Here is a 7,307-nt window from a genome sequence, read left to right on the forward strand (position 1 = left end):
GGTGGTGCAGTCTTTCCCCCCCCCCCAGTGTCCAGGAGGCAATGACTGAGAGATCTAGATGATTCAGGGCCAGCCTGATCTATATATCAAGTTCCAAGCCACCCAGGATTATACAGGGTGTGTGTGGGTGTGTGTGTGTGTGTGACAGAGAGAGAGAGAAATAGACAGACAGACAGAGAGTCCATACTCTATACCTTTTCTAAATCCAAACTTGTCCTGTCATTTCATCATAGTAAATTATATCCTCGCTTACTCTCTCGCTCAAGCCAAATCCTTTGAACTAATGCTTGAGTCTTTTCTTTTCCTCAACCTTCAACCCAACCCGTCGAACAAACCCCATCAGCTCTATTCATATTTCATTTACATCCCATTCTTCTCCTAAGTCCCACTTCCCAAGCCACTGTCCCTCTCAGCTGACAACTACAGCAGCCTCCCTGTCCCATCCCACAACCATCCATGTCCAAATAGTAGAGTGTCATTCTAGGATGAGGATTGTATCAAGCCACCTCTCTCTTAAACCCCCTAATAGCTTCAGGCCCTCATCAAGTCCTAGCGGGGCTCTGTCAGCTGTCCACACCCATCTCTCTGACTCATGCCCCACCACTCACTCTGCAGACCAGTTGCCAGGCACTGACCTCATTTCCAGCCCTTAAGTGGGCCACACTGGTTCCCAATTTAGGCCCAGACTCCTCACACTTGGCGTTTGAGTAAGATAATTCCTTGAGGTGGGGGCTGCCCTAGTCACTGTAAGCTGTAGGGCAGCATCACTACCCTCCACTCATTAGATGCCCGCAGGACCTCTCCAGCAGTAAGAACAGAAAAAATGTCTCATGGGCTGGAGTGCAGTTCAGGGGTAGAACGCTGGTGTATGTTCAAAGGGTAGGGCCGGGGGAATCTGCCCCCTTTTGCTTCCAGCCTAGAGCTTAAGATATCCATCCATCCCTCTTTTGGGCTCCAATTCTTAGCCTCTAGGTCTCAGGTCTTTGGACCTTGCACCACCAGCTCTTGTAGATCTCCAGTTTGCAACTAGCCTTCTCAGCTTCCATAGCAGGTAAGTCGACTCTTCATAATAAATCTCTCAAGCTATGCCTGGCTTGATATCGTGGTCTCTTTCCCTAGAGACCTCTAACATATGCTCTCAGATCACACTGCTTAGCCTCTGCTCCAGACACTTCTGGCGTCTTTGCGGGATTCCTACTGGGAGCTGAGACAACATCGTCCCAGGAGGTTTTGTGTCTGCTCTGGCTTCTCCCGCACTTGTCCCTCACTGCCTGCTTGAAACTCGGTGACTTCACATTCCCTGAGTCAAAGATCAAACCCCTTCCCTTGTCCTCTCATCACACCAAACTGTGGTTACCTCCGGGACCATGACTGTGCTCCCTCGCGCATCCGAAACCACCGTACGCCCCCATCTCTGCGGGGGACGCAGAGAATATCTACAGCATCAGCACATTGGATTTCCATTGCCTCACCCTGGTTCTCAGCTTAGTCATTGTGTCTTTTGTCCGAATCTCCTGAAACAGTGATCTTCTGTCCTCTGTACTTAAATGGACTATTTAATATGTAGTGATGTCATGTGATATAGAGAATTCTTTCCTGCCTGTCGTTCTCACTTCCCAGACCCACCCCCTACCTCTGATGTCTCTCACTTCCGGACCACCAGACACATCCTGATAGCCCTCCTGTGGGTGTAAACTAACTAATAATCAGAGTTTGCCTCTCCCAGCCAAGAATTTAACCCAAGGTATGCCTCTTTCTACCCTTGGGTGTAGTTATCAACCTTGACTAAGCATTTTATCAATCCGCAGATTATGCAAGAGAAAGTTAGAAATATACTGTGTTACCAAGAGTAAATGGGGACATACAATTGTGAAGTGTGAGTTAAAAAGCTATGCACTGAGCACATGAAGGTGTCTCTGCTCAACCTCTGCTAGCACTGTCACTTCCCTGTGGGTACCTAGGCATCAGCCTGGCACAGGGTGACAGCATGTCCTGAGATGAACCCAGGGAGCCTTATACATGGAACCCAGCTTTACCTGTCAATCCCATCAGGGAGCTTTCTGATGGACACAGCCCTTGAAGGATAATATTCCTCTTAAACAAGTGTTACTGGCGAGCAGACCCAGTGACCTGGGGAAGTGACAAGTATTTTAGATATTACCCCTTGTCTAAGCCATTTTCCTCAATTGAGTATCTAAGAAAAGGACAATTGCCAATTCTAAAAAAAAAAAAAACCAGAATCATTTCCAGCTCCTCCAGCTCAAAGGGAGTGGGCAGAAATTTGTAGATTGTGCTGAATATTGACCCCTAGCAGGAAGTTCTGGGAGGATAGGGGTCGATTTTAAGAATCCAGAGGTCATCTGGAGATGTGGCTCAGTGGACAGAGTGGTTGGTTGCTGTGCACAAACCCTGGGTTCAAATCCCAGCACTGCATAAACCAGGCATAGCAGTGCCTGTTTTCCCATTGCTTGGGAGGTAGGAGCAAGAGGATACAAAGTTCAAAAGCATCCTTGTCAACATAGCATTTTGAGATCACCCTGAACTGTGCCAGACCCTGTCTCCAAAACAAAAACAGACACCCGCAAAAGACCTGGGGAAGACAGTAGAATGCTAAGCTGGCACCCATCAGCATCTCTTTCTCTGGCCTTGGTGACTTTAGGGTTATATTCCTTCTACATAGATTACCCCAAATGTTAGCCACAGTGGGCTACAGTGGCCATCTTCTAGAGGTTGTGACCAGAGTCCTTGAAAGGCCTGTCAGAGTCTGATAAGGACTGGAAAGGCACAGGAAAAAATGTTCCCAGGCTTAAGAGGCAGCCTCCAAAAATAATCAATAAGAAAATGTACCCACATTGCAATTAGTTAAAACAAGCAAACCCTAGCATGGGCTCTGTTCTCCTTGCTGTGTGGGAATTAAATGGAAACCCCTGCTCTCCTGGCTGTTGTGACCTAGTTAAGGGAAAGAGACCTTTACTTAAAATTATACCTTGCCACTGAAATCACAGACTTTTCCAAAACCAAAATCACTCCTCTAGCCTGAATGAGGTGTGAGAGAGCAGCAGAGCCCAAGTTTTCCTAAACGTCGAAGCCCGAGATCTCCCGAAAATATCCCACACCTCAAAGGACAGGAGACAAAAGGACACCCCCTGCCCCAAGTCCCAAGTCTCCAGTCTCAAGCCTCCTTGGAGGGATGGGGCCACTGTGCCATCTTCCATTTCTTTCAAGGATCTTTCTTTTAAAATTTACAGTGCCTGACTGATTGGTTGGCTCTGTGCTTGTGTTTATGCATCGATTTACGAATGCTCATGTGTGGGGGTATGTACATTCAAGGGTTCATATTGTGTGAAGGTACATGTGTACATTTGTGGGTATGTGTGGTGATCAGGGGTCAACCTCAAGTGTCTTCTTCTGTCACTCTCCATCTTGTATTTTGATAAAGCTCCCTTACTCTGGCCAAGAGCTACCAATTCTACTAGGTCACTGGCTGGTGAGCCCCAGGGAATCCCCCTGCCTCTGCCTCCTCAGAGCTGGGATTAAAAATGTGCTTTGGGGGCTGGAGATATGCCTTGGCAATCCAAAGCCCTTACTGTTCTCTCAGAGGGCCTGGGCTCAGTTCCCAGCACCCACGTGGTAGCTCAAAAATCATCTGTAACTCCAGTTCTAGGGCATATGATGCCCTCTTCTGGCCTCTGTGAACATTTTACACTCATTGTGCATACACTGCAGTTAAAACACCCATGGGACATACAATAATAAAACAAACCTGAAAATGTATCACTGTGCCTGGATTTCTTACATGAATTCTAGGGTTTGAACTCAGGTCCTCATGCCTGCATGGCGTGCATTGTGAAATGATTCCCACCATCAAGTTAGTGAACACATCCTTCAGGGCACGTTCTGATTTACCTCACCCCTACTTTTGTTTGGCTCTCTGAATCCCTTTATAACCATGTCTTGATAAGGGAGATGATAAAACTAACTGCTGATTTTTATTTCTGTACTTCCCATGGGCTATCTTAAAATTCTAGTGGAACAAGATGGGTATGAATGCCTTCATTTGTGTACCACTCTGTTTTTAAAATATAGTCCCAGTGTAGGTGGAGTTTTCTGTCTGCCAGCCAGCTCCCAAATAACCACACAGAGACTTAATATTCAACTATAAATGCTCAGCTGATAGTTTGGGCTTGAGAGCTAACTAGCTCTCACAACTTAAATTAACCCATATTCCTTATCTATGCTCTACCACACGGCAGAACCTCTTTCTAGCATGGCATGTTCATTTTGCTTCCCTCTGGGTCTCCTGGCAACTCTGCCCTCTTCCACCCCGTGCTCTCTTCTTGTCCACAAGTCCTGCCTAACCTTTTCCTGTCTAGCTATTGGCCAGCCACTCTTTATTAACCAACGAGAATAACACATACTCACAGTGAACCAAAAGCTCGTTCCACAGTATCCTAGAGTGTATACGAGTCTGTACCACGTGGAGCCCTAGAACTGAAAGCAGAAGTAGACACATGCTCCATCCCTCACCCAGAAACAATCTCCAATTGATAACCACTTGCAAAAGAAAACTTAGTTTCCTCCAAACTACTCTTAAGGCTAGGCTGTATGCCCAGCAGCAGATGGCCAACAGAAAATGAAGTCAATGGCATCTTTGGGTGTTTCTTGTCTCATAATGTTGTGTCAGGGCGTTTCCTTTTTCACTTGTGTTTTTTATTTTATCTTAATATTTTTATTTATTTTTACTTTATTTACATTTTTCTTCTCTCTTTTCACCCTAAAGGTTCTCTGTTTATATATTATGGTTTCCAGTTTAGTGTTTTTATGGGATTTCTGAGTGTGAGAACAAATGGGTCTCTGAGTCTATATCCATTTCTTGTAACCTGCTCTTGGGCTCTTTTCTTTCTGCTTGTTTTGTCCAATTTTAATGTATTTTGTTTAGTCTAATTCTATGGTTTTATAATGTATTATCTTTTAGAAGCCTGGTTGTTTTCTGGGAGACAGAAAGGGAATGGATCTGGATGGGAGGGGAAAGAACTTGGAGGAATAGAGGGAGAAGAAACTGCAATCAGGATAAATTAGATGAGAAAAATCTGTTTTCAATAAAAGGTAAATAAATTAAGGAATTATCATTTAACCCATGTCAGTCATGCTGTCTTGCTCATATACCTTTTGCTGATAGTTTTCTCAGTGACCATCATTGTCAGCTTTAGTTGAGGGTGAGAGACCAGGCCCCAGAAAATCCCTGATCCGAAACTCCTACACAGACCCTGAATGGGTCAGCTCCAAGCCCCAACACAGTGAAATAAACACACCCTGAATTTGAGACCTGAGTCAGCAAAAGAGACACTTTATCCTAAGCCTAGAGCCAGGGAGAAACGCCCTAACTCTGAAACTAGCGCCAAAAGGACACACTTGGCCCTTAGATTAGGGACATGTAAAAGAAACTCACCCAGGCCCTAGAACTGGACCCAAAAAGCCAAAAACAACCATAGAAAGAAACACATTTTAGCCCTAGAATTGGAGCCATCTCTGCCCCGACTCAAAACTAGCCAATCCCTGAGCTAGAAAAACTGACCAATCCCAGGCCAGCAGGCTTAGACTTCCCCCTGGGTTTGGAATCTCCTCAAGCTGGGGCTTCCCTATTCCCACCACTTCATGAGGACAGCCAATCACCATCCAGAGAACTTGGAATTCCCCCTAGACCCAGGACAGCCAATCCGATCAGTTTATGTTTGAGCCAATCTCAAGGCTGTAACTATGCAATTTTGGAGGACTTGAGCCAATCACAAGCCTACAGTTAGGAATTCCCCAATCCCCTCCCTCATGCCTGGCTATAATATAAACTCCTTTCCCTCACTGCTCTGGGTGTATCTCCTGCTCTGCTCCTGTAGCTGCTGCTGCTGCTGCTGCCACTACTTTGAACAGATGGGGGACCCAAGTTAACTCACAAATAAAGACTCTGTTTTACATCAGAGTTGGTCTTGTGGTGGTGATGATTCCAGTTCTGGATTTCAGGCTTAACAAGGGGACCCCAGTTGAGAAATTATGTCCATCCAAATAGCTTATGGACACATTTTCTTAATTGCTAATTGATATGGGAGGACCCAGCGCCTCCTCTGTGGGTGACGACGACATCCTTAGACCACGACTGTATAAGGAAGCTAGCTAAGTAAGTCGGAAGAAGCAAGCCAGCCAGAAAGCAGCAATACTGCCTGTCCTCCATTTAAGTTCCAGTCTGGAGCTCCTGCCTTGGCATCTCTCCATGACAGACTATAACACATATGGATAATATCCCAAAGCTGGATATCCCTGGAGCTGCTAGGGATACAGAGCTCTGCTGAGCTCTGTGACATGATGGAGATGCCCTTCTGTATATATGTTTCTCTTATTGGTTGATGGATAAAACACTGATTGGCTGACTGGCCAGGCAGGAAGTATAGGCAGGGCTAGGAGATGAGGAGAATTCTGGGAAACATAGGCAGACGGAGTCTTCGTGTAGAGTCTGGAAAGAGAGGGTGCACCAGGTGTTCTCCAGTAAGCCAAGACCACGTGGAAATACTTAGATGAATAGAAATGGGTTAATAGTTAAGACGGAGCTAGCCAATAAGAAGCCCAAGACACTGGCCAACAGCATTAAGCATGAACATCAATAGTCACAAGACAATGAGAAGAAGCCTCTCTGAAGGGGCTGAGGGGTAGGTAGGGGAAGGCAGGTTATGAGTATGGACATGGAGATCTGAGGTAGGAAAAAATGGGCTGTGAGAAGAAATACATGCCACTCAGCAGAGCCTGCACTCACTAGATCCCAGGCCTGCCCTGATGAACTTAGCCTGATTACCCCTTTAAATACCTTAACTCAGATGAGGAACTGGGATTTGGAAATCCATCACAGGAATGTGGGGAGGAAAGCATAAATTCAGTCCATAACACATCAAAAAATAATACTAACCCATGCAAAACCAACTCTCTCTCCTCAGTAGAGGTAACCAGAGTGGGATCTATATGGTGCTGTCCTCTGTCATCTGAGGTGGGTGGTGATTCCACCATCCAGGAGGCATGTAAAGTCAATGTGAGCCTGAGGGGGACTCTTGGTGCCAGAGAAAGCCGGTTAAAGAACTGTTTTTCAGTTCAGGTTTCTTCTGCCACAGTAATGACAGTTGGTTTAAATGTACCAATTTACAGAGTTGAGATTTGCAGTCCATGGTGCAACATTCAAAAGCAAATATGTCATCCTGTATATAAAGAAATAACTATCACAGCTGACAGAGAGATCAGCAAGCCCCAGGTGATGGAACAGAAGACGAAAG

This window comes from Mesocricetus auratus, unplaced genomic scaffold (assembly GCF_017639785.1).
Source record: "Mesocricetus auratus isolate SY011 unplaced genomic scaffold, BCM_Maur_2.0 Super-Scaffold_100019, whole genome shotgun sequence".
Classification (NCBI taxonomy): domain Eukaryota; kingdom Metazoa; phylum Chordata; class Mammalia; order Rodentia; family Cricetidae; genus Mesocricetus; species Mesocricetus auratus.